Raw genomic sequence first — 25,750 nt, forward strand, 5'->3', positions numbered from 1 at the left:
TGTTAAACATCTAACTCTTAATTTCAGTTCAGGTCATGATCTTATGGTTCGTGAAATCAAGCCCTGTGTCAGGCTCTGCACTGTCAACACGGAGCCTGCTTGAGAGTCTCTTTCTCCTTCTCTCTTTGCCCCTCTCCCACTTGAGTTCTCTCTCTCCCTCAAAAATAAATAAACATCAAAAATTTTTAAATAATAAAGTGCAGATTCCTGGGCTCCTCACTCAACCTACTGAACCAGTCTCTGGAGGTACAATTGCCTGAAACAGCTTCTCAGGAGAGCCTTATGCATGCTAATACTTGAGAAACACCGGAGAAATCAACACCTGTCGATAGAGCACCAAATAACTCGGATTACTCTACCTACTACAATTTACTCACAGAACTGGGAGGAAGGTAATGCTGCTACAGTATGGTTTATTTAACATCCAAGTAGCTTTCTACATTTTCTAAAAGATTTTCTTAACCTTGAAAATGTTATTTTGCTCTCCCAGTGTCTTAGGGCTGGAAATGCCCTTAAATATCAGCTAATTCAAGCCTTTGCTTTACAAGAATGACTGAGATTTTTCCAAAGTCACCAACCTAGTGGTATCATATACCTTAAGTAAATAGCTGCCGACTTTTCTTTTAAAAAGCAAAAGTGGCTCCATGAGGACACAGCTCTATACTGGTCAGAATTTGCTCATTCACATCTCTGCCTCCTCTCCCTGCCCCACCTTTGTATAAAGGCAGTTTCCTCTCCTCTAAAGTTCGTAAACGTATCCCATTTCACAAATTAAGGGAATGGTCAGTAATCAAGGACAGCTTCACACGGACAGCAGATTTTAAATATATAACTGAGCGAAAAAGCAATTTCTACACAGGCCGTAACAGACTTGGAAATGATTTACTTTGAAATACCTGAACCTGTTAGGTTGTGACTTGCACACCAGTAAATGATTGTCAGAGCCATGGGGCTGCTACATCACAGTCCTACATGAGTGACACATTGTCCAAGCTAACTCTCTCCCAGATAGGTGTGGAAATTCAGCACAGAACATGATCTGTCCACAAATCCAAAAGAACCAATTCAACATGCATTGGAAATGGACACTGCTGGTATCATTAGAATAATCCCTTCCACAGTCATAGCCTTGGAATTTGTAAATGTACATCTACAGACACGGAGAGCATTATACTTGTTTACTTAACCTGACTTCCTACTATTATTGCTTTCATTTTTGTTATGAAGTGTTTTTACATTGCTGAGGCTTGATTCATTAGGTAATTGCCATCCTCCTATCTGGGTCATTGGTCATATTTATTGCAAAAGAAAACTACAAATCATTATTCAAGAGCAAATTCCACATATTTTCCACATCCTAAACTTTTCAACCTCTCTTATTTTGTGCAGGCTGATTCGTTCCAAGGAACAGCACATTCCCCAGAGGTAATCAGACTGAAGCAGGAGAGGAACAGGGTTGGTCTTCAACAGAGAGGTCCACAGTTTTAGCCATTTACTGTCCTTAGTATGAGCTCTGTTTCTAAACATTATTAAGAGTTTGAAAAATAACCCTGTGGGAGTATTGGTTAAAATCATCCTGAGTCCTAATTCATAGGGAGAAGGAAGCACATGTGTGCATGCGCACACACACACACACACACACACACACACACACACAAGGCTCACACACACACACAGGCTCACACACATGCTCACACACACACACACACACACACACACACACACACACACTTCCCTTTCCTCTTCTTGTTCACAGAATAAGCAGGGCATTGTTTCTGACTATTCATTTCACTGTTGAAGAAAGCATAAATAAAAGATGGCAGGATGAATGGATCACATCATTAACTTAAAGTGCCCCATACTTGAGAAGAATATATAGTTTACAAAGTAATGAGGAGCCTGGAGTTTGTGCATAGAAAGTGTTCCCGTTTGTAAATAATGTATACAGCATTCTCCTTGTTTCTTTCCCTTTTGTTTTTCATTTCATTCTTTTTTTCCACTACAGTCACTGTTGAGTCTAGATTATCCTTTTGTAATTGTGTGTCCTGAATTGCTAACTAAGCTATTTTTAAAAACTCATACAAAATAAACAATTCAAGATTCTTACAAGACAAAGGCTATTTGATGCCTCTAAATGAATGGGAAGAAAGGGTCCTTTCACCTTCTAAAACAACCTTTTCCTAGAGAAGCCAGTAGACCCAGGAGGGAGGGAGGGAGAGAGAAGCCAGTAGACCCAGGAGGGAGGGAGGGAGAGAGAAGCCAGCATGCACACCAGGGGTGCACTGGAATCCCTTGTATTAGGTGCTTCATGCACAGATTTCCTTTTTCCTCGCAGCAACTTTAGAAGGTCAAAACTGGATAAAGCACAAAGACTCAAAGAGGTTAAATGACTTGACCTAAATTATAAAACAATAAATGGAAAAGATGGATTCAAATAGAGACTGGCCTAGCTGACTAAACAGTCTGGGTATTCTTTGCATACTGTTCAAAAATGAACCTTTTTTTTTTGGCAAAGATACTAGAGGTTGTTTCCATGGTCTATGAGCTCTTCTATTTGTGTGCTTGTTCATTGATTGTTTGGGTTTATTGGTTTGTATTCTGCATTATCTGCTTGCCAACACAAAGGAGAGAGCATCAGAGCCATGGAACTCTGGCACCCTCAAGCTGAGTATCAGTTCCAGCTGAAAGTTAGGTTGTGATATGGGGCATCTGGGTGACTCAGTCAGTTAAGCTTCCGACTCTTGATTTTCAGCTTAGTTCATAAGATGGAGCTCTGCACTGGGCTCTGCGCTAACAGCATGGAGCTTGCTTGGGATCCTCTCTCTTTCTCAAAAGAAATAAACTTTTTTTAAGGTAGGTTATGATAATCAGTTATCTGCGGAGGTGGAATCACTCCCAGAGGCAGAACACGGAGCAATCCCAACTCATACACATGCAGGACTCAGGAGCCATTTGGACGTATATTGACAAAAAGGGCATACATGGGTTAAGCCCATTAATGAAGGGCTCTATTCCTCTCTAAAGGCACACAGTCCCTTTGTACTTCTCAGCAAGCCCCTCACATGCAGACATTTCATTATGCTTTGGCTGTTTCCTGACTCTCGTTCCTGCTCAGAAAGCCAATGACACTAGAGACTAACATATTCCTGTCATTACGTAGGGGAGCCTCATTACATCATAGGTAAGAGAGGACACAGAGGAACAGCTTCTGGGTGAGAAGGAGAAAGTCCTCAGACACAGGCTGGTCTTGCTTTTTGTTTTCACTATTTGGTAAACTATGTCATGAAAGAGAATGACAAAATAATGGAAAGATATGTCCTTCCACACCACTGTGCTCTCTCAGAATCTTTTCAGCACCCAGTGCAAGTTCAATGAAAAGGATATAAACTCTGGAATCAGACTGACCTAGTTCCACATTTCAGATAAACAACTCACCAGTTAAATGAACCTGAGTGTCCATGACCTCATTTGTAGCACAGGGATAAGAACACCAACCTTACCACATTGTTTTGAGGATTAGAGATAAAAGAATGAAATGCCTGGAAGATACTCAGGCAAGAGCCCTGGTTGGTTACTTTAGCCCTAAATAGTAGACAGACCTAATATCTTAGAGTCTGAAGGGTCTTGAAAGTCTATTCCAACAGCTTTCTCAATGTAGAAATATCTTCTTTAACATACTAATAGATACAGTTTGGTTACTTTCTGCTTTGAGAGGTAATTTGGGCCCAGTTATGGGTCTCTAAAGCAAAAATGACAAATTAATTAAAATTAATCTCTGGAGAATTTTAAAAAACTATCAAGTGAGTTTATTCAAATGGATTCATATGGCAAGAAATAAAGTATAGCTGAGTTTTAAGCAAGGTAGAATAAATGAGTTAGTAGAGGGTGAAGGGTGATCACCTAGGGCATGAAGTGTATCAAATTTCTTGCAAGAAAAATCTTCTACACTCACAATGTTGTACATCACGAGACAGGCCCTACTATAACGTTGTACGTTAGTGCCACATTTAAACTCATATGTGTTTAAGAGGCCTGACAAATATTTGGTTCACAATTTGAGGTAATAAATCTGTAGGTTGTCTTTTTATACTTACCGGATAAGTAAGTCCTAAATATGAAAGGATTTGGTTAAATATTCAAAGACTGTCTTTGCTACCTAACTTTTAAAAAATTATTTTGTACTATTTCTGTCATCCTGCTCTACCCAACAAAGCCACTCAAAAATTAGAAAACTTAGGGCGCCTGGGTGGCTCAGTCGGTTGAGCATCCAGCTTCGGCTCAGGTCAGATCTCATGTTTGTGGGTTTGAGCCCCGCATCAGGCTCTGTGCTGACAGCTAGCTCAGAGCCTGCAGCCTGCTTCCGGTTCTGTGTCTCCTTCTCTCTCTGCCCCTCCCCCTCTCATGCTCTGTCTCTCTCTGTATCAAAAATAAATAAAACATTTAAAAAAAAAAAGAAAACTTAGAAGCGCCTGGGTGGCTCAGTTGGTTAAGCATGGAACTTTGGCTCAGGTCATGCATGATCTCACAGCTTTTGAGTTTGAGCCCTACATTGGGCTCTGTGCTGACAGCTCAGAGCTTGGGGTCTTCTTTGGATTCTGTGTCCCCCTCTCTCTCTGCCCTTCCTCCACTCACTCTCTCTCTCTCAATCTCTCTCTAAAAAATAAACAAACATTTAAAAAAATCAGAACACTTATCTTTCAGTAGGATCAGATCCATAGTTTAAAAACAACCCCAGGGGCACCTGGGTGGCTCAGTAGGTTAAGTGTCCAACTTCAGCTCAAGTCTTGATCTCACAGTTTGTGGGTTCGAGCCCCTCCTCAGGCTCTGTGCTGATAGCTCAGAGCCTAGAGCCTGCTTCAGGTTTTGTGTCTCCCTCTCTCTCTGCCCCTCTGTTTCTCTCAGTCTTAATAATAAACATTAAAAAAAATTTTTTAATAAAAATTAATAAAAATAAAAACAACCTCAATAGAACAGTTGTGCTGGTACAACTCAATCAGATCCATGTGTCCAAATGAAAACACCACACCAAAGGGCTGAGTCAAAGGCACAGACAGTTACACACATCCCCCACCCAGAATGCTTGTCAGTTTCCAAGACTTGATAAATGTAATCTTTGAAACCCAACTTGACCATGGGAAAAATGCTTCCTGAGATTATACTAATGCCAACAAGTGATAATTGGACCTCACATGCTAGCTATAAGTGAAACATCTGATCCCTCTGCACTTGTGAATTTGTTACATCTTTTCATAAAATGGATGATTTTTCTTTTCTTTTTCTTTTTTAAGGAAGCTCTCTGCCCAGTGTGAGGCTTGAACTCACAACCCCAAGATCAAGAACCACATATTCTACCAACTGAGCCAACCAGGGGCCACAAAGAAAATGGACTTAAGTTGAGAAAGGGACTAAAGTAGCCATCCCTAGAGAACAAATTATCACCTTCTTCGAATCACTTGAATAGCCCTAATTTGTGCTGTTTATATTTTGCTCACAGCTGTGACCCAAGAAGATAGCTACTATTAAGGGAATTATAAAAGTATTTTTAAAAAGTGCCTAGGAAATTGATTAGATAAATCGTCCATTTTCAATACATAGTTTGTTCCTTGTATAGGAGTTAATTTGTAAACTTGAAAAAGTGAACATGATCTTGAATATTTACCTTGCACTTACTGTCACAACTGCCCATATAATAGTTATATACTATTTGGAGATAGAAAACTCTACTAAAATTTCACAAAGGTGCTGTATGCATATCACACCAAACTGACTCAAATTTAATTGATTTTGCTTAATAGGAGAAAAAAACCAAGTAGCAGAAGTTGGCCTAACATTCCAAAGAATAAGCCTTTTTGCACTCAACTTTTTTCATCTGTTCAGGTTCAGGTTTAGTTTTTGAGGCACAATTTATACATAGTAAAATGTACAAACTCTTAGTGGTCAGAACAAGCAATTTTTACCTATGAATACAGTCTGTAACAACCAACAAGATATGGAAGATTTGTATTGCCTCAGAGAGATCACTCATGTTCCTTCCCAAAGAATTTCTTCCCAATTCTATCACATAGGTTGGTTTTTCTACATACTTTTCAATTATTCCTTTTTTTTTTGAGGAATAATAATTATGTATATAATGAAAAGGCTTCATTCAATAAGCAATTATAGCACAAATTCTAATTGCTAATTACTAGCAATATAACATAAGAATGATAACTGTTCTTGCCTACAAGTTTTCTCAGACTTTTTTATTTTAAAATTCCAATATCTATTCCAAATGTTCCAAAGTATTTTCAATATTTAAAGCACACTTTTCCAAGTATTCACCATCACTAATCATCAAAGACATGCAAATCAAACCCACAATAAGTTATGGCCTCACATCTGTTAGAGTGGCTATTATCAAAAAAACAAGAGACAACAAATGTTGGCGAGGACGTGGAGAAAAGGGAACTCTTGTGCACTGTAGGCGGAAAAGTGAATTGGTGCAGCCACCATGGAAAACAGTATGGAAATTCCTCAAAAAATTAAAAATAGAACTACCTTATGATCCAGTCATTCCACTTCTGGACATATAATGGAAAGAAACGAAATCAGTGTCTCAAAGAGATAATCTGCACTCCCAGGTTCATTGCAGCATCTATAAGAGCCAAAATATGGAAACAACCTAAGTGTCCATCAACAGATGAATTAATACAGAAACTATGGCGTATACATATGTTAGAATATCATTCAGTCGTTCAAAAAAAGGAAATACTGCCATTTGTGACAACATGCATGAACCTGGAGGGCATTGCTCTAAGCAAAATAAGCTGAACAGATAGAGTCTGTATGCTATCACTTATATGTGAAATCCAAAAAAAAAAAAAAAAGAGTTGAACTCCTAGAAACAATAGAACAGTGGTTACCAGGGACTAAGGGGTGGGGGAAGGGGGAGATGCTGATTAAGTCAAACTTTCATTTATAAGATGAGTAAGTTCTAAGGATGTAATGTATAGCATGTGACTTAGTGAACAATACTGTATTGTATACTTGAAATTTGCTAAAAGAGTAAACCCTAAGCGTTCTCACAACAACAAAAAGATAAATAACAACATGAGATGGTGGAGGTGTTAACTTGATAATGGTGTATATTTCTCAATGTATACATATAGCACATCATCATGGTGCAAACTTTAAATGTATACAATTTTCCTTGTCAATTATACCTTAATTAAGTTGGGGTCGGCTGGGAGGCACACCCTTCAGCAATGCAATGGATTCCTGTATCAGATAGCCTACTGTGGATAACGAATAGATTGACCACCAGAAATGCTATCTACCCCACAAATAGCTCCATCTATTCCAGAAAGGTAATTGCATTTTTTTTTAAACACGCAGGGTTTGTCATTTTCAAATACCTTTCTTTTATGTATTTTGCAATTCTAAGCATAACAATTCTCGGATCCAGAATTTGCATTGGCCTTCCCGCATTTACTACTATATTTCCTCATTTGCCTTTTCTCCAGTTAGTCATCTTCTTTCAATTGTTCTGGAACCCATCTTGTAATTAGGTGAACATACTTCTACAGTTCACACAACAGCATTTTAGAGGAGTAGAATTAAGAGGAATAGTACATAAAATTGCTTGTCAATCCCACTGAGTTTTAGACATAATGATTTTTAGTAACATGTTCAGTGTCAAAATAACAATATTCTCTAGAGTATTTTGACTTTGTTTCTTTAGTTTCGGTTCAGAGCTTTTTTTCTCCCACCTTGAGTTGAATATTTAATATATTTCATTTTATTCTTGTCATATAATGTAGGACTACGGATTTACTTCAGAGTAGGAATTTGGTACCATACAATTTTCCCCAAAAGGTTTATATGCATTTTTAAAACTCAGACTGTCATAATTGAATGAGTGGTGCTTTGAGAAATAATTTTAACATTTGTAAAAGCTTGAATTTTGTTTCAAAGTTTCCTATTTATTTCTGTTTGTTTTTATCTTGTAGTCAGAGAACGAGGTCCGTTTCTTAGGGCATTTTTGTATAACTATGAATAAATATCTGATCAAATTTTGGAAATATTCCATAAGCACTTGAAAAAATTATAGTTTTGATTATGTACTATATAATTATCAATTCATCTTTATTAATTCATTATTCAGATTCTGTATGCCCTTATCGGAGACAAAGGGCAGGAAGAAAGTTCTGGAGAGATTGAGAAATGGTTGTTGTTTCTGTCAATTTTTCCTCTTATTTGTAAAGTTTCTTTTTCTTTTTTTTTTACATTTGTATTTATTTCAGTAATCTCTACACCTAACATGAGGCTCAAACTCACGACCAAGATCAAGAGTTGCTCACTCATTGACTGAGCTGGCCAGGCATCCCTGTAAGCCTTCTTTTCATATATCTTTCTCTGTTGTTATTTCAGAAATATAAATTTAATCTTATTAATGATTTTGTTATGTAAGATACTGTTATCCTTGTTCCCTACTTTTTGTTATACTTGTTGATCAGCTTTTGACCATTACTATCTTGTCATTTAATTAACTGAGTATCTTGGACATCTAATGGAGTCTTTGTATTGTCTATATTACTGTTAGAAAAGGTATGTTTAATCTTTTTAAATCTTATTTGTGAATACTTTTTATGCTTCTTGTTTCATCTTGGATGTTTTCTTTTTATTCTATAGTCTATGAACTGCACTTTGTTTATTTTTATGTTCTCTAGAGTTTTTTAGAAGGTATATAGCCAACGGTCTAATGCTTATAATGATTACATTTCAGTTTTTAAAAAAACATATACTTTACAATATGTATTTCCTGGTTTTCAAAGTCAAGAATGATGTTAACTTTTTTTGAGTTTTTATTTAAAGTCTAGTTAATATATAGTGCGATACTGGCTGCAGGGGCAGAACTTAGTGATTTATCACTTACCTCTGACATCCAGTACTCTTCACAAGTGCTTTCCTAAGTACCCATCACCCATCTAGCCCACCTTCTGCCCATCTCCTCTCCAGCAACCCTCATTTTGTTCTCTAGAGGTAACTTTCTTATGGTTTGTCTCCCTCTCGTTTTCTTTTTCCCTTCCCCTATGTCCCTCTGTTTTATTTCTTAAATTCCATATGCAAGTGAAATCATAATGTATTTGCCTTTCTCTGACTGACTTATTTTGCTTAACGTAATATACTCTAGCTCCATCCATGTCATTGAAAATGGCAAGATTTCATTCTTTTTAATGGCTGAGGAATATTCCATTTTACATATATCACATCTTCTTTATCCATCCATCAGACATGGACATTTGGGCTCTCTCCATAATTTGGCTATTGTTGATAGTGCTGTGATAAACATCAAGGTGCATGTACCCCTTTTGAATCTGCATTTTTGTATCCTTTGGGTAAATACCTAGTAGTGCAATTGCTGGGTCATGGGGTAGTTCTATTTTTAACTTTTTGAGGAAACTCCATACTATTTTCCAGAGTGGCAGCACCAGTTTGCATTCCCACCAACAGTGTAAGAGAGTTCCCCTTTCTCCGCATCCCCACCAACACCTGTTGTTTCCTGTGTTGTTAATTTTAGCCAAGAATGATGTTAACTTTGAGTTTACCTATACAAGATGAGAAATTTAACCCTGACTTCCTAGTCTTTGTGATACAATTTGGAGTTTCAGAGTCATGCTATTATCATGAAAAAAATTTTTGTTTATGTTTTATGGATTTTCTTTCCAAATTGGTTTTTGATATTGTGTTGAGGAAAGGCTTTTCCCTCACTCCTGATGTTTCCTTACATGGAAAGTCTCCTGTCACTCTGCACTCTTTACTCAGATCTCCCTGGAGAAGAGGGCCTAAGCTAGTCTATGGCAAAACACTAGGCGTGCTTAGCTCTGCTCCAAGATTTTCCTTCTTGAGAGTTAACTGCAGGGACTAAGAGCTCCTCCTCTCTGCTCTCCTTACCGTAAGTTTGACTTGATATGGCGAGACCTCCATGATTATAAAGGTAAGGCTGCGATATTTTGAGTTTCAGTGGCTGATCCATTTGGTTCTTACCCTAATTTATTATTAAGGGTTGAATTTTTGTCCCCCAAAGATATTTTGAAATCCTAACCCTCAAGATTGATGAATATAACCTCATTTGGAAATAGGGTCCTTGCAGATATAATGAAGTTGAGGTCATGAAGATGGTCTTGAATCTAGGATAACTGATGACCTTATAAGAGAAGAAGAGAGAGACACAGGGAGAGATGGCTGTGTGACAATGGACACAGACTGGAGTGATGCATCTATAAGCCAAGGAATGCCAAAGATCATCAAGAAACATGAGAAACTAGAAGAGGTGAGAAAGGATTCTCCCATACAGGTTTCAGAAGTACCAAGGCTCTGCTTGATGTCAGACTTCCAGCTTCCAGAACTATGAGATAATACATTTCTGTTATTTTAAGCCACTCAGTTTGTGATACTGTGTTACAGCAGCCTTAGAAAACTAGTACAGTTACGTTCTCCTGTTAGACATTTTCAGTAATAAAGTTGGTTTAGGTACTCCCCCTTCTCCTTGCTGCCCTATTTCTCAGTTGGTTCATCATTTAGGTGATGCCCCTAAAAACCTTGTTATGGATCTATTTTCATCCATTGATAGAAATTCTTGATTGGGAAACTCAGAATTGTAGGAAATTTTCTTGAATCATATTATTCATGATTTCATCTTTTTGGTTTTTCTAAAGTTTTCTATTTCTGTAATTTGTGCTTTTGAGGTTTGGTTCTTCTGAGATGGGGCTATGATTTTTTTCTTATCTGTGCTCTTTTATGTTCCAAATCATTGTCTTTTGTTCTAATTTCTAGACTCTGACCTCAAGTTTATTTTTCCAATGCTTAGAGAGATTTTTATTTCTACTAACATACTTTTAATATCCAATAACCCCTTTTATCCTCTGAATGTTCCATTTCTGTATCATGTGTTTATTATTTCATGGATACATTTGCTTCCTTTGTCTTTCTAAGGTTACAAATGCTATATATTTTCTAAAGTGTTCTTCTTCATGAATCATCTCCATTGTTTTTTCAAAGTTCCTTTTCTTTCATTGCTCTATTTGTCTTTCTTTCATGTCAGAAGTATTTTTTCAATATGTAGTCATCCTTGATTGTCTAGTCATGGTTAAGAGGGACTAAAAAGCCTTCTTAAAAGTTCTGAGCATATGGATGGTGTTTATTGACTTTGAGCTGGCTGTGCTGTTTTTCAAAAAAGATAAAAGCCCATTATATAGTAATTGGGAAAAAGAAGAAGAAAAAGAAGGAAAAATCTCATTAATTGGAAGACATGAAACAGTCTTTAGTATATACTATTAAGTATAAAAAACAAATAAAGTCATAGGAAAAAATATGTATAGAATGCCACCATTTGTATAAAAAAACAAGAGATAGAGATAGGATACAAACAATTCTGTACATTTTCAATTTTGATTATGTGACTATTTTACATATATAAAAATAAGTGATTATTTTAAATGATGCAAGAGTTTTTAGGTATTCAGCTCTTTTAATGATCTGTGTAGGATACTACAAAAGTTTCCAATTTCTATACTCATTTATTTTTAGTGGAAAAATCTTTTCTTTATTATATCCTTAATTGTTAGTTTTTTATCTAATTATTCTAATCTCCTGCAAAGTAACTAGAATTTAAGTTAAATATTAATCATATTTTCTGCCATCACTCCAGCTGTCCTTTTGCTCTCCAAGGTTGTCCTACGTTATCCTACACATGACTTTCATTCTCATCCATTGTTTGTTTATTTGTTTGTCCTACGTTATCCTACACATGACTTTCATTCTCATCCATTGTTTGTTTATTTGTTTGTTTATTTCAGGCAGTTCTTTGAATCTTCACACCTGACATAGAATTATACATGGGAAGAAAGTTAGGTGACCTGATCAGCGAAAATCAAGGCAGCTATAACCTGCCCACCAGGAATGAGACATAACTAAGAACTTGGAGGGCCTGGAGCCAGCCAGCACAGGGCAGAGCAGCCAATGGATACAGTTGACCTGACTGTGCAGGACATGTGTTCAGCTATAACATGGGCCAGCAGCCAAAACAAAACAAAGAGCTAGGACCATGGCCCCTGTTCACTCTGTGTCCTACCCCCTGACCTACCTAAGGTCCTTCTCAGGGATCTTTGACAGTGAGGAGGGGCAGGAGAGGACTCAAGAGAAAGATATAGTACTTTCTGCCAACATAGACATATGAGGACTCTATAACTATAGTCGGATTCCAAGCGGACATGTGGATAATATGATTTAGAAGTTTTTGGAAAGTTTTCCCTATTATTTCATCTAAATTCTTTCTGCTGTTAGATAAGTATATTCAATAGCTAATTCTTTTGCCTTTATTTCAGATATAGGTATGATGCACATTCCCAAAGATATGTCCCTTACATTTGTATTAACTTTTTTAAATAATTTTTTTAACGTTTATTTTTATTCTTGAGAGAGACAGAGTGCAAGCAGGGGAGGGGCAGAGAGAGAGGAAGACAGGATCCAAAGCCGACTTCAGGCTCCGAGCTGTCAGCACAGAACCCAACACGGGCCGCAAACTCACAAACCATGAGATCATGACCTGGGCCAAAGTTGGACATTTAACCAACTGAGCCACCCAGCTGCCTCCTGTAATTAAGTTTTCAAATAAGAGTTGAAACAAGCGATACTCTGACTGCTTTGTCTGACTGGTACATTTGAAAAAACAAATAATTACATTTGAATGGCTTTAATCATGGGCCAGACTCTTCAGCCCAACCATATACCCCACTGTCTTTATTGTTACACTAAGTCTAATTCACACATCTGTATTATCTGCTGGCTTCCGTAGACTTGAGTTTGCCAACTCTGCTTTAGAATTTTCAAAGTCATTTCACATACACTGTTTCCCTTGCTTTACACAATAACCCCACAGGAGCATTACATTAGCTACTATCATTCCCCCTTTTCACACCCAGAAATGTGGGGTGTAAGGTGTTAAGTGGCTTGCTGAAAGTTACCATACAATTAAAATGGTGGATCTGGAATTAATTTTATTTTTACCATAAAACACTACCTTTCTCAGTGTAAACGTATTCCAATCACCTTATTGCTTTGAGTTTCCATACATAGTTGTTAGAATACTAAAAGTTATAATAAATAATCAAGGAATCACGAGAGAAAAGCATTATTATGATTGTTCCCTTAATGTTTTCAATGAAATAAAATCACTGTGAGTAGTTTGTGGTGATGTCCTCAGCAAACACATTATGAGAACTATAAAAATGGTGTATTGATATCTTAATTACTCAAGCCTGTCTTCTTTGTGGACAGTTTCTCAATTCTAGCCAGCTTCCTTTGCTTATCTTTTATGGCCGAGCACAGTTGCCCGCATTTACAGTAAGGCAGATAAAAGAGAAGATCAGGGAATATGAAAGACATTGAAAAGTTCTTTTTGAGTACTGAGGGCTGAGTTAGGTTTCGAAAGCCCACCCACCCTCACTGCCTCTGCCAAAAGAACCCTCAATGTTTTGAGCCCAGAATCCTAGTGAATGACTGTCTTTTATCATCACCAAATGAAGACAAAACAGCTCCCTGCCTTATGATGACTGAATTCTTTGAAACGAAAGATCATTCAAGAGTCTGCAAAAGTCTTTTTACACAATGTTAGAGCTTTTAAATACCTAACCTCTATGACATAGCGAACAGTTTAGCTTTAAAAATTGTGGTCCCGGTGGTGCCTGGATGGCTCCGTGGGTTAAGCGTCCAACTTTGGCTCAGGTCATGATCTCATGGTTTGTGAGTTCGAACCCTGCACTGGGCTCTGTGCTGACAGCTCAGAGCCTGGAGCCTGCTTTGGATTCTGTGTCTCCCTCTGTCTCTGCCCCTCCTGACTCAGATGCTATCTCTCTCCCTTTCTCAAAAATAAGCATTTAAATAAATAAATAGCTGTGGTCCAAAGCATTGGCTTACAAAGAGTAGGTGAGAGGAAGGCTTTGAAGTGGTGAACTCTGATGCGGAGGAATCCGTGATCTCTGACATTGTTTAGTAATGCTGACCTGTGGTCATAATGAAAGCACACTGATTATTTAGTTGCCTTTAAGTTGTTTTGAAGTTCTCCACAGACATTGCAGCTGCCGGTTGCCTATGCCCAAGGTGAATCACCTCCACTCACCCTCTCCCACATGCACATGGATTGAATTCTATGCAGTATGAGCGGCGCCTCAGATTCTCTATGATAATGACGCAAAAATCAATAAAAATATAGAGGTTATGGGACCTAACATCATAAAAGTTTAATTTTATTTTTATCCCAGCTTTATTGAGATATAATGCATATACAGTTTAATTTTTAAATGAGTGAATTATGTCACTTAAATGAGCTTCATGAGAAAAAAAGTGAAATATTCTAATCTATTTAATGAAAAATATATTTATGAAAATTTTTAAAATTTCTATATTAAGGTCTATGAAATAGATAAGTTGAAAAACATGTAGTCCTGGTCTTTAGGGGCCTTTATAATACCTTTTTGATGAAAGAGATAGTTATTATGTGTAAGCTTAATATACTACAGAAAATAGGAAATTTAAACATTTTAAGAAATTCGAAGGTTTTCTGAAAAGACACCTGTATGAAAATCTCTTAATACATATGCAATTTACTACTAATATAGTTAGGTTTAAATCATTTCCATTTCTATAACATGGACCAGATGTGCATAAATGTAGAAGGAAAGAGAAAGAGGGAAAAGACAGTATGTACACGAAATTGCTCTAATCTTTTTTTTTTTTTTTAAGAGAGCAGGGAGGTGGGGAAGGAGAGAGAGAGAATCTTAAGCAGGCTCCATGCTCAGCATGGGGCCTGACCCAAGGCTTAATCCCACAACTACAAGATCATGATCTGAGCCAAAATCAAGAGTCAGATGCTCAACTGACTAAGGCACCCAGGAATCTCAAAATTGCTCTCTTTTGTCTCTATATGGATATCACGAAACAGAAAAAATCTTCTTGAAGAAAGTGGCAGTTGAATCATTCAATCAACATTGCAAATATATAAAAATAGACATTTGTTTCAGAATCAAATTTCTAGTCATGTTATGAAACAAATACTAGCACCCCATAACTATTATCAAAATTGTTTCTTATCAAATTGTTATCAAAATTGTACATAAAGGTTGAATTTGAAGGTAAAGCAAGATACATTTCCCTACAAATTTATCTTGGTATTCCTTATAATTAATCTAACTGCCCATTCTTTCAAAAGGCATTGATAAAAAGGTGACTATTTAAAAAGTCTGGAAAATACATACACTAATATCCTAACGAAGTTTACACTTCATCCCAGGTTAGAAATTCTTGTCATACTTAGAGATGTGGAAATATTTGTCTTTAAAAACTTGAATTTGTGCTCCATTCCAGCAAAATCAGTAGAGGACATGCAACATCCACAGGCCAAACATTTGTACCTAAATAAGACAATATCCACTTAGATCAAAGGAGAATTTGGGCAGCCCTGGGAAATCTTACGGCCTCTCTCAGCATGGTTAATCACTGGGTTTGCTGTAGTTCAATGTAACTGTTGTTAGCTCTTTATGGGTCCCCATAGCTGCCTATTGCCATGACTTCTAGGGTGGGGTGAGCGTAGTGTACTTTTATAGCAATAAACGGCTATCTTGTTGAAATCCACTCATTCCTTATTTTACTGCTCTCCAACACTGACTTAAATTTACAAGCATTCACTGAGACCTCTCTGACGCCTGTTCAAGAAAAGATTAACTTCAAACACAGACATTGTAATATATGGATAACACACACATCCGCAGATAGTCACATTTGCTTGTTTCTCACAGAGTTGAAAGTATCACGTTTTTATCATGGTGGAGGAAACACATTTAATTGTGCTGAAAACTCCTCAGGTATTTATTAAATAAACTTGAAAAAAGGCTCTTGCATAGGAATTCTAAATAGTACCAGGGTGTGTGTTGAAATTATGACTATATGTTTCCCAAAAATAGTGTTCACCATTTGTGAAGGAAAAAGTAGAAATAAAATGTGTCACAGAAGATTTCAATAATTAATTTTCATGATCATTATATAGAAAACCCAAAAAATACATTCCCATAGCTTCAGAAAAGATCACATTTAAACCATTCAATATTTAGAAGGGATTCTCCTCCAGAAATACTGATTGAGCATCTAGTATACACACTGCACTAAGCTAAATGCGATAAAGCAGTACTTTTCAAACTGCACTTGAATTTCTAACAGCAGAAGAATAAGAACAATTACCCCCATGGAATTAGGGAGGTAAGATTTGCAGCTTCAGGCAACATAGGCTGGGTTATGCTGTAGTGACAAATAGCCCCAATGTTTGCTTAAAGCAGGAAGGTTTGCTTCTTGCTCTCTTCATGTTCCTAAGAAGCTGACTAGAGATTCTGCTTAGTGTCATTCCCACATCGAGATACAAGCTGATGGGGATGCCTGGTGGCTTAGTCGGTTGAGCAACCAACTCTTGATTTCAGCTCAGGTCATGATCCCATAGGTGTGGGATCGAGCCCCGTGTCAGGCTCTGCCCTGATTGTGGAGTCTGCTTCAGATTCTCTCTCTCCCTCCCTCTGCCCCTTCCCCACTCACTCTCTTTCTAAAAATAAAACAATTTTAAATAAAAAGATTCTCTCTCTGTGTGTGTATCTGCCCTTCTCCCCCACTTGTGTGTATTCTCACTCTCTCTAAAAAAAATAACTTACAAGCTGATGAATAAGCCACTATCTGAAATTTTGCAAATCACTTTGTCAAAAGAGAAGAGAGTTCTGGAAGGCCTCCCATCAGCAATTAAATGATTTGCTCACAAATCATTAGCTAGAACTAGGCATCCAACCTTGAAGGCCAAGAAGGGTAATCCATCTGTGTGCCCAGAAAGAGAGGAGAGCCAGATCTTAGTGAGTGCTGCACATCTACCCCAATTATTTTATCTTAAAATTATTCAAAATTTGCATTCTGCTTCATGCTAAATCTATTATTATAATAATAAAGTTTTAAATGACCACCAAGCAAAATGGACAATCAAAATATGTTTTTATCCCTTGGCACTGGTAGACACAATGATCAAATTGTGACAGACCTTTTCAACCATGCAAAGAGTTTTGTGTTTATCCTGAGGGCACTGAAAACTATTGCAGTAATTTAATCTCAACTGTAAAATAATCAGAATTTTACTTTATAAGGTCTCTCTGTTTGTCAGTGAGGGATGCATTTAGATTGCAAAGTACTCCTTTAGACAGTAGGCAGGGAGAAGCTGTAAGGAGGCTCACAGAAATCCAGAGATTATATAATAGTGAACCTGAATATACAGATTATATAGTCAGATTGGATAGAATTGGACAGATTTGAGAAATATTAAAGTCAAACTGAAAAGACTTTGTGATTGGTTATGGAAGTTAAAAGAAAGGGGTGGGTATTTTTAATTTTTAAATTTTATTTAAATCCAAGTTAGTTAACACAGTGTAATAATGCTTTCAGGAGTAGAATTTAGTGATTCATCACTTACATATAACACCCAGGGATAGAAAGGAATGATTCTGTGTTCAGTTTTAGCACAATCATTCTCTGAGAAGAAAATAAAAATGGAGGAGCTGATTTAGTAAGGAGAGATGAAGAGTTATGTTTGAACATGCTGAATTACATGTATATAGTAGATATATGTGTTTAGCCACCTAACAATTCTCCAGAAATTACCCTGCCTCATCCTAAAACCATACACGTGAGAGGCCCCCCCCCCCTCGCTTCAGAGCCAGGAGTAATCCATCCCTCAGAACAAGTGTAAACATGTGACCCCAGATGACCCAATCAGAGCCCTTCTTGGGGTAACCGGAGTTCTTTTAAGAAAGAAGCTTGGGCTTTCACTATAATCACTAGGTAACAGGATAATATAAATCTATCACTGCTGGTAGCTATTATTGCCTCAACATGGGAAGAGGTCCTGATACTGAACCCAGGCAGAGAAAGGAGGAGACAAGATTGCTAATGACAGTCTACAAATTTCTGGGTTCACCATGTCTACCCACTAACATAGAGCAATAGATTCCTATTTTTGCCTAAGCCACACTGAATCAGCTTTCTGTCACCTGCAACTGAGAAAAACCTGACCTATTCCTGAGAGTGGGACACACAAAAGGAGTCACCCAGAAGTCACGTGAAGCCTTTGGAATGATGTGAGCAACAGGGATTGAAAAGTAGGGATTTTCTCCTGGAGGAATATCCAACTCAATCACTACAATTCATCTTGAGTCTAAGATTCTACAAAACTGTATTTAGCATTCCCCTAGAAAATTCTTCCCTTCTCCCTTTTCCTTCACGGTGAAAACACTTTAACACGATTCTTCCATTATTTCTTCTTCTGACTAATGATTCTTTTTAAAGAGCTACTCCGTAGCTTTATGATTGGGGTAGAGGTGAACACGGACTTAGGACACAGTTGCTCAGAACAGAAAGCACACTAAGTTAGTACTAAAGCTAGAAAATAAAAGAGCTTTACTTGTTTAGAGGATGCTTTCCTCTCTTCTTCATATTTTCTATTACTCCCAGTTCACTTTGATAATATCCATCTAGCATGGGCTGATTCATGACGTGTGATGTTTGTAGGAATATTTGGAATCAAAACATTCGAAAGGGTATTGCTAGAACCAGATGTATTAGCAGTGATAATTCCAACCGTAGGGTCCCGGTTTGGAGATGGGAGATTTCATATCACACACAGTCGACCTAAGAGACCAACTACTCGCCCCTCCTTCCAGTGCGTGTATGCGATTCCTCCTCCCCCAGATAATAAGCACTTGCTAGAGTTTGTAGTTATCATGACGTCTCTTTCCTCTTTTCTTCCAATAACCTCGCTCTCCAGTGTCTAGTACAGAGCTCTGTACACAATAAGCATAAATAAATATTTCCCAAGAGTATTTAAATGTAAAAAGCAGAATCTTCTGGAATACCCTCAATCAAATGTACTTATCAGAAAAAGAAATCACACAGATGTTTTTGTAACAAGCAGAACCCAAATTAGTCATTCACGATTTCTGCTGATCATATTAGAATCACCTCGACTTAAAAAATAATGCACACACACTCAAAATATCACTGGCTCCTTTCCCCCATATAAGCAGTATTTAAACAAGAAACAAGCTTGGAAGGGGAAAGAAAAGCCGTGAGCTGCAGATGATTCTTTATCACAAGCCATTTCCTCTGAGTGAGTAGTCCTGCTGGCATCCCTAGGAGTTAGCCTTTGCTGCCACTTGCTACCTGATGTGTTCCGTGAATAATAAGTATCCGTGACAGAGCCTATGTTGACACGCAACCCAAAGGAAACGTGAGCACACAGCACCTTCTGATTCAACCGAAAGAGGTGCCAGGTCACCATTCTACTTTAGAGGGTACACTAGCTGATTCAGAAAATTCATGCTCACCACAGGAAGAAGCAGCAAGTCAGCACCAAGTAAGCATGGCTTTCCCTAAATTACTCATGCTTCTTTAAAATTAAAATTTAAATGTGCCTGCGTTTGAGTCACACCTCTATGACAATAACATGAGTTTTAGAGCCTTTGAGATCTTTGGAGGAAAGAGACATTGTAAATAGGAATGCGAATAAAGCAAAGCATGAGAACATGATGGCGACTGAAAGCTAATCCTTTCTGTGTGATCAGGTCAACCTCTGCAACCAGGGTGATAGTCTGTCTTCATGTCCTCTAGTCTTTTGTGCAGAAGGAAGAGTTGGAAGAGGAAGAGTAAAGAGGAGGAAGGAGATGAGAACAAGGAAGAGAAATGAATGTCCTTTGCATTCACAGTAGTAATGGATTTTTTGGTAAAACTCTTTGTATTGTTAATGTCTCTTTATATTGCATACATGGCTATGCACTTATGCGCATTTTTAAGATTTGTATTGCATAAAATGTGACTCCCATGTGTAGTTCCTCTGCAAACAAACTCCAGAGACTGTCCAAGGGCAGAACGAAATAAGACCATGGGAGCTGTTCAGTGAGGTGGTTAAGAAGTCTGGCTTTTAAGGTTTTTGTTTTCAGTTGAATGTTTATTTATTTATTTTTGAGACAGAAAAAGAAAGAAAGAGCCCCTGAAGGGGAGGGACAGAGAGAGAAGGAGAGAGAGAATCCCAAGCAGGCTCCACCTGTCAGTGCACAGCCTGATGCAGGGCTCGAATTCACGAACTGTGAGATCACAACCTGAGCCAAAAACAAGAATTGAACACCTAAGTAACTGAGCCACTCAGGCGCCCCAAAAAGTCTGCCTTTAGTGGGCTCCTGGGTGGCCAAGCTAGTTCTCATGGTTTGTGAGTTGAAGCCCTGTGTTGGGCTCTGCCCAGACAGGGTGGTGCCTGCTTCAGACTCTCTCTCTCCCTCTCTCTCTGCCTCTCTCTCTCTCCAAATAAATAAATAAACAAACAAAAAATGATCTGGGTATAGAATTAGATAGTCCTAAGTGGCTTCAAATAGAACACCCACCCCTTCCCACACATGTGAATTTAGACATGTTATTTAAACCTTAGAGTGCTCAGTGTCCTCATTTGTTGATCAGAAATAAAAATACCTATCGTACTAGATTTCATTAAAGGTCAGATGAGATAATGTTTATAAAAAGATTAGCCTGACATTTGGTAAGTGTCAATAAACAATAGTCCTGATTACTGCTATTTAAACTGTAGGAGTATTGACCTTGACTTCAGATAAACAAGATTAGCAAAATTCTATACACTTAGAAACAGATTATTCTTCCTCTCCGTTTGTGTTTCTAACTCATCAAAGCCAAGGTCTGGAAACCTGAATGGCCTGCAAAGTACCTGTTAGTGGGTGTAATTACTTTCTTTACTGTAATTATTTACAGCATTCCTAATTGACCTTTCAAAATTGACCAACTGACATTTCGGTTGGTTTTGAATACTCAAAACTTTGCAAGTTTCTAAATGAGCTTCAACTATTCAGAAACCATAAGCTAATATTAAAATTAACAAACATTATAGGGGTGCTTGCGTGGCTCAGTCAGTTGAGTGTCCAACTTTGGCTCAGGTCTTGATCTCACGGTTTGTGAGTTTGAGCCACGCATTGGTCTCCTCACTGACAGTGTAGAGCCTGCTTGGGATTCTATCTCCCTCTCTCTCTGCCCCTTCCCCACCTGTGTCCCCCCCCCAAAATAAATAAATAAACCTAAAAAATTTTTTTAATTAAAAACATTATAGAAAAGTACACACTAGTGTCCTGAAAAAGAAACTTCTATGTCACAACACTGACATTAATTTAAAAATGCTCCCTTAGGTCAAGAAACAAAGTAAGAAAACCAGTGGATAACTGGTGTTGAAAGTATCAGCAAGAGATTTGGCCAAGACCCTCCACCAACCCTGTGGAGACCTTGGAATAAAATTATCTAACTGAGCCCTAACTATATGCCTTTCCTATTCTAAGAGCTTTAGATTTGTTAATTAATTTTATCCTCCTAGCCACCCCTAGAGGTACTATTTTTACTCCCATTTTATGGGTAAGAAAACTGAGGCACAGAGAGAATAATTCACTTGTTCAGGGTCACACAGCTAGCAATGAAGCAGTCAGTATTCACACACACATAGTGTTAAACACTACATACCCGGATGTGTTTTTGTCTATAAGCACTAGTGAAAGTAATACATGTTAAGCGTAACTTGGATTTATTGTGCTGCATCATTAAAAATCCTACTGGTACACTGTGAATTGCTAGGCAATAATATGCTAATGTTGGGAGGGAAATTTTTTCTCTACCAACAGGTCTAGTGATTGGGGGCCTGCAAATTAACCCACAGATTAAAAGGAGAAAAGATAAGGTTTGTTTACACATGCATATGGGAGTTGTTCGCAGTGGGTAAGGTTTATCTGTATCAACTTATCAAAAAGGGGCCGTTTCAGGGCTTCAAGTAAGAGAGTATGGAAGGTCATGCTGGGGTTTTTGATGCTTATGGGAATGGTCAGTTGGTTTCCATGGCACTGAATTCTCAGGAAACTCCTCTGGGGGAGGTTAATGACAGATGTATTTTCAGGACGCTCTGCTTTAGTTAGATCAGGGGAAGTTCTGGTAAGATTTCTATTTGCAGCTTCTGTAGATCAAATATTTTCACTCTAAAATCATCTTTATGCCAGAGCGCTCCGCAGCCTCATTCAGTAAAAGGTGAGACTCTTGATCTTGGGGTTGTGAGTTTGAGCCCCACACCGGGTACAGAGAGTACTTAAAATCTTAAAGTAAAATAATCTTTATACTAACTCTAGAGGCCCAAGTGGGTCCACACGTTAATATAGTCATCTCTCAGGCGGGGACCAAGGATAGCAAAAATGGATTGCATTCAAAATTAATTCAGATTAGCTTTAAATGTTCCACAACAGTAATTAGTTCCTAGTTACTATGTTTGAAAGTCTGCTGTCGCTCAAGCATTCTCTACAATGTTTGGCCCAGAGGAGGTGTCAAATAAATATTTACTGAATGCATAAAAGAATCATTGTAAATATTAAATTGTATTATGCTGATCTAAATACATAGTAGGTTTCCGTATACTTTTTGCCATCACTTGAAATATTGTTTTATTTATAACCCTCACCACTTGGAAGCCTGTTAAGTAACTTTAGGGAAAGATTTCTGTTCTCATCCATTGAATAGGAGATCAGGACCAGCCAACCATTTTCAAAGACCCTTAGCTTCCGGCTCACTGGCAGGGTGAGTGACAAACGACCACAGACAGGTCGTCTTTGTCAAGCCTCGGCGACACTGGGAGCAGATAAACTCCACCAAATCATGCCCATTCATGTACTTTGCTTTCTTAGGCCCTTGCCCCAAATCATTCTCTTCCCTCTTCCCCGACATCCATCATTTATTCCTTGAATGCAAAAGTTAAAGCTGGTACTTACCCCAGAAACGTGTATTTTCATAGCCCTCAAAGAGCTACCAGAAAAAAAGCGCCCCTGCACGTATTTTATTCATTCTTCCATCAATTCAACAAATAGTTGCTAAACACATAGCATGACCCAGGTGCTAGGAAAACATTGCAGAGAACAAAACATTGCAGGGAATAAGAAGTAACTGTCTAGTCTCTTGGAGTTCACATTGAGTGGGTATTGCAGCCAATGTCAGTTACCCAAAAAGCACTTCAAAGTAACAATCAAAAGAAATATCAGGGGCGGGTAGGTAGCTCAGTCCATTAAGCAGCCAACTCTTGATTTCAGACCAGGCCATAGTTTCATGGTTCGTGGGTTCAGGCCCTACATTGGGCTCCATGCCCACAGCGCAGAGCCGACTTGGGATTCTCTCTCTCTTTTTCTCTGCTCCTGCTCACATGCTCTCTATTTCTCTCTCAAAACAAACAAATAAATAAGTACTTTTTTAAATTAAAAAGCGAAAGTAAACAACATCGGAATGTCCAGACATAATTGAAAACTATGAATCTACAGAGCACCTATGTAAGAATGTAAATGTGGAGTTTGGAAGCTGACCAAGCGGGGTTCGAACCAGATCACTACTACAAACTAGCTGTCTGATCATCACAGGCAAGTTGCTGGTTTCCTTATGTAAGGATGCAGGTCCCATCCGGCCCTCCCCACCGGGCCATCCCAGCCTTCCCGGAGCCGGTAGTGGCACACCTCCGCGGTGGAGATGCGCCCGTGGCCGTGGGGGGGCATTCCCCCGCCTGCCCCAGGTCGGATCCAGCCTTTCCCTGTACTTAAAGGGGAAGGCGCAGGCCTCTCCTGAAAGGGTGCACCTTAAGGAGGGACAACTCCTGCGGCACCCAATCAGGAGAGGCTGGCCGATACCTTTGACCTTTTCTAGAGGCCTGCCTAGTCATGCCCCACATGGGGCGTCCTGGGCCCACTCTGATTGGTCAATACTCCAAATGTTGTGATTGGCTCCCACAACTGCCAGTATTGATGGGGGGTAGGGATTGGATCACTGTACACCTGTCATCATTTCCTGTAACTCCCCCTCCCAAAGGCATAGAAGGCCCTGCCCTGCCTTTGTTCTGGGCTCTCTCCACGTGGCCAGCAGGTTGGGTGGAGACTGTGAGCCTGAGCTTAAGCTTGTAATAAAGGCCCTTTGCTTTTGCAGGCGTGACTTGGTCTCCCTAGCAGTCTCTGGTGTTTGTTTTGGGGTGATTTGGGGCGATTTACAAACCTGGGCACAACACTTATAAGTGAAAACATGGTCAAAAAACTTTTTTAGCACACGGTTCTTGAAAATATTAGGCAAAATAATGTATCTGTGTTTTGGGGGACTCAATTTCAGCCTCCCAAGGTTGAATTACAGCCTGTGCTCCTACTCTTGAATAAAAACGATAACTTAAAATTACAGTGTGATTGGCCATTTATATTTATGACAGTTTTTGTTGGATTGCCTAATCCAATATTTGGAAGTCTCCTACAGCCTCAGAAAATGACAGACCTTTCTATTTCTTGGATTCACTGGCAAAGATTGAGCATTTAGCATGTGCACTAGGCATCAGGTATACAGGATTAAATAAAACAGAAATAGTACCTGTCCTGGGGCTCCTGGGTGGCAAAGTTGGTTGAGCATCTGATTCTTGATCATTCAGGTTATGATCCCAGGGTCCTGGGATCGAGCCCTGCATCAGGCTCCACACTCAGCATGGATTTTCTCTCTCTCACTCCCTCTGCTTTCTACCCTGCTCAAGCTTTCTACCTCTAAAATAACATTTAAAAAAAGAAAAGAAAACGAAGAAATAGTGCCTGTCCTCATGGATATTTTTTCTTTAATTGGTGACAGGGACAATAAATAAGTAAACAGCTAAACTTATAATTGCAGATTGTAATTTGTTCAAGTTCAAAAACAGCCCCTCCTCATCTGCCCTTGTCATCCTTCCTGGTTGACAAGATCCAGATGAGGTTCTCAGTGAACATCTCCCGTCCTTTTTCTCGAACCTGTCCAGTTCTACTCAATTCCTTCCCTCCACAGAAACACAGACCAATGGCACCATCGGGGAATGTACGCCCGTTCTGATGGAAAGCTTGCAGCCTGCACTACCTGTTAGATAGGGCCCTGCCCACTGCAGGGAAGGGTGTGGCCAGCCTCAGTGACCTCCGCCACTGCTGCTCTCACCCCCACCACACTGCCATGGAAGTTGCCAGGTGACCTCTCAGTGATCACATCTAACATTCCAGGGCTTCTGTTGCACTTGATTCTATGGGTCATTCCTTCACATTCAAAATTCCTCTTTTGGCTTCATGACCTTGTGCTCTTCTGACCTCTGTCTAGCTGCTGCTTTTTTTCACCTTTTTTTTTTTTTTTGTATTCTTTCCTTTCTCTGCTCCAAACCTTCCTCAATACTATTCTGGTCAAAACTACTCCAAGGATAGTCTCTTGACCAAAAAGAAACTTTCTTTCTGAAGGTTTTAGTCTGCATTATAAGCCTTTTACACCAAACCCAGTAACACTGAAGGCATTTCTTAGTCTCTTCCATCTTAAAAACAAGCAACAAACACACTCTTTTGACCTCATATCTCCCTACAGCTACAGCCTCACTTCTCTGCTCTTTATGATAAACACAGTGACATTTGTACCAGCTTCCCCCAGGACACATCGATTTCTCACCTGCTGTCCTGGTACACTGTCTGGTTTACCATTTGTTCCAGACATTTTCATTTTTTAAATCGAGGCAATATTACTAACAGTTGCTTCAAAATACATTGGAAGGAGTGTGATAGAGCCCTTGCTTTGTATTTTAAATATCTGCCTTGGTTGC

At 38.7% G+C, this 25,750-nt stretch overlaps 1 long non-coding RNA gene across 3 annotated transcripts in view; it reads right to left on the bottom strand.

Annotated features, from left to right (window-relative positions):
- Positions 1-25,105, bottom strand: part of LOC115290479 — a 79,781-nt gene extending 54,676 nt beyond the window's left edge. For all 3 annotated transcript variants that reach the window (XR_003908128.1, XR_003908129.1, XR_003908126.1), the window contains exons 1-2: positions 25,033-25,105; positions 6,538-6,634 (exon numbers count right to left, since the gene is read on the bottom strand). This is a non-coding gene — a long non-coding RNA (uncharacterized LOC115290479). The remainder of the gene's footprint in view (positions 1-6,537; positions 6,635-25,032) is intronic.
- Positions 25,106-25,750: the final 645 nt, after the last annotated feature.

The sequence above is a fragment of the Suricata suricatta genome, chromosome 4, assembly GCF_006229205.1.
Source record: "Suricata suricatta isolate VVHF042 chromosome 4, meerkat_22Aug2017_6uvM2_HiC, whole genome shotgun sequence".
Lineage (NCBI taxonomy): Eukaryota > Metazoa > Chordata > Mammalia > Carnivora > Herpestidae > Suricata > Suricata suricatta.